This window comes from Priapulus caudatus, unplaced genomic scaffold, assembly GCF_000485595.1.
Source record: "Priapulus caudatus unplaced genomic scaffold, Priapulus_caudatus-5.0.1 Scaffold1036, whole genome shotgun sequence".
Lineage (NCBI taxonomy): Eukaryota > Metazoa > Priapulida > Priapulimorpha > Priapulimorphida > Priapulidae > Priapulus > Priapulus caudatus.
In genome coordinates this window covers 23,318-26,163 of record NW_014578097.1, presented here as the reverse complement: position 1 = coordinate 26,163, position 2,846 = coordinate 23,318, and positions in this window count along the sequence as shown.

Genomic DNA, 2,846 nt, shown 5'->3' with positions numbered 1-2,846 from the left:
CTATAGACAGTGCCGAACCAAGTCGCAATCAACAATGTAACAATCGCCCACAGCTAACGTAAACATCGCAGTAGAGGAATGTAAACAATCGCCATAGATTACTGTAATATTATCGACATAGATAGTAATCAAATCGTATAGATAATGTAATTATCGCATATATACTGTACACTCGTATATCGATAATGTATACATCGCATACATTATGATTAACACTCGTATGTGAAATGGTAACAGTGCCGCTAAATAATGTGACAGTGCCGTAAATAATGTAACAGTGCCCGTAAATAATGTAACAGATTACGTAAATAATGTAACACGTGCGTATAATGTAAACGGTACGGTAAATATAGTAACGTGACGTAATAATGTAAAGAGGACATTATTTTGCAGATACGGAGCAAATCGCAAGAGTGATTCAGCAGATGTTGCGCGATCAGCGTGACTTTCGTCGCGGGTACCCCATCACACTACATACTGCCTCGCTCTCTTACTCTCTCTCTCTCCTCTCTCTCTCTCTCTCTCTCTCTCTCTCTCTCGCTCTCTCTCTCTCTTCTCTCCTCTCTCTCTCCAGTCTATCTCTCTCATGCTCATCTCTTGTCTGTCTGGTCTCTCTCTCTCTCTCTCTCTCTCCTCTCTCTCTCTCTCTCTCTCTGTCTGCTCTCTCTCTCTCCTACTCTCTCTCTCTCTCTCATCACAATCCTTTCCCTGTTCCTCTCCATGAATATTCCCTCTGCTCTAGCCACGTTCTCGTTCTACCCCATCTGATTGCATTTTCCCATTTCCTCGTTCTTGTTCCTAACCAGACGCTGCCTTTCACCTCTGCGCTTTCCTGCCCTTCTCCTGCTGCTACCCCTCCGTTTACCTCATGTTGATTGAGTTTGCATTTCCGGGCCTTCTAACATGCACTTTCCTTTCCCCTCTCCCTGCCTTGCTCCCTGTTCTTTCCTGTCAGCATCCTCCTCCACCCTTCCCCATTCTCGCATGGCTTCAGTCAGTGTTTTCTCTAGCTATCAGCCGGCTGCTCCCTGGCCGTAATAGTTTAATGTAGCTTCGCTAAATAATGCACGCGCCGTGTTTTATAGCGTGAAATTAACGTTCGCTACTGCGTAGGTAGGTATACCTGCATACGTGCAGGTGTGCTGAGTGGGAGAGTGAAGGGAAGGAGGTGGGAAAGAGAGAGAGAGAGAGAGAGAGAGAGAGAGAGAGAGAGGGAGAGAGAGAGAGAGTGGGGAGAAGACAGGGAGATAGAGTAACGAGAAAAAAAGAGTAAGAGAACGAGTAAAAAGGAAAGAGAGAGAGAGTGAAGGGGAGCGTGAAAGAAAGAGAGGAGAGAGATTTCATAACTCGTTTCAAAATACCGGCGATTTTAGCTTGCTAAGAACTGGCACGCGCGTATATGCGCACATGCGCGCGCGTGGGCATTCACCGACGCACGCACGCGCGCACACACGTACGCGTAAACAAGTATATATATATATTATATATATAGTTTGAGTTTTTGCGGCGGATTCTTGTCTCTAACATTTACTGTAATGTGTGTATACATCTCACTAGTCAAGCGAGCTAACAAGCGTGCACGACCGCGCGCGCTCTAGCGAACACACCGACACACACACACACACACGCACGCACGCACACACACACACTCGATATTTTCAATAATATACGGACCATGGCACGAAAAAATCGCTGGGAAAAAGACGAGGTACAAGCGCTCATTCAGATATGGAAGCGGCAGGATATTCAGACGTGTCCTTGCTGTCAGCCTGCTCGGCTGCAGTTTGAACGTATAAGAACGGCCGAAGAATATGATCTTGGCAGTCAACGGCGACTGACGTCGCAGCGCCATTTTCCCATACATTAGCATAGCTGGAAATCGTGGCGCGATGCTGCGAGCGAAGTGAAGCATTTAGATCAGATTTTACCATGCACACGTGCTGTCAGCCCGCTCGGCTCCAGTTTGAATGTATAAGAACGGCCGAAGAATATGATCTTGGCAGTCAACGGCGACTGACGTCGCAGCGCTATTTTGCCATACATTAGCATAGCTGGGAATTGTGGCGCGATGCTGCGAGTAAAGTGAAGCATTTAGATCAGATTTTACCATGCACACGTGCTGTCAGCCTGCCCGGCTCCACTTTGAACGTATAAGAACGGCCGAAAAATATTATATTGGCAGTCAACGGCGACCGACGTTGCAGCGGCATTTGCCCATACATTAGCATAGCTGGGAATCGTGGCGCGATGCTGCGAGCGAAGTGAAGCTTTTAGATCAGATTTTACCATGCACACGTGCTGTCAGCCCGCTCGGCTCCAGTTTGAACGTATAAGAACGGCCGAAGAATATGATCTTGGCAGTCAACGGCGACTGACGTCGCAGCGATATTTGGCCATACATTAGCATAGCTGGGAATTGTGGCGCGATGCTGCGAGTAAAGTGAAGCATTTAGATCAGATTTTACCATGCACACGTGCTGTCAGGCCGCTCGGCTCCAGTTTGAATGTATAAGAACCCCCGAAGAATATGATCCTGGCAGTCAACGGCGACTGACGTCGCAGCGCCATTTGCCCATACATTAGCATAGCTGGGAATTGTGGCGCGATGCTGCGAGTGAAGTGAAGCATGTAGATCAGATATTACCATGCACACGTGCAGACACTACGTAAGTACGGAAGCTGTATAGATTGCGCAATCTCTTACTCGTTACATGCGTTTACTCGCGTTACCGCAGTCAACCCCTGTTAGCTGCCGTTAGCTTAACTCAGGTGAAATCAAACTCCGTGTAGACGATACGTGTTTCTTAACTCGGGTTAGCTTAACTCGGGTGAAGACAAACTCCGTG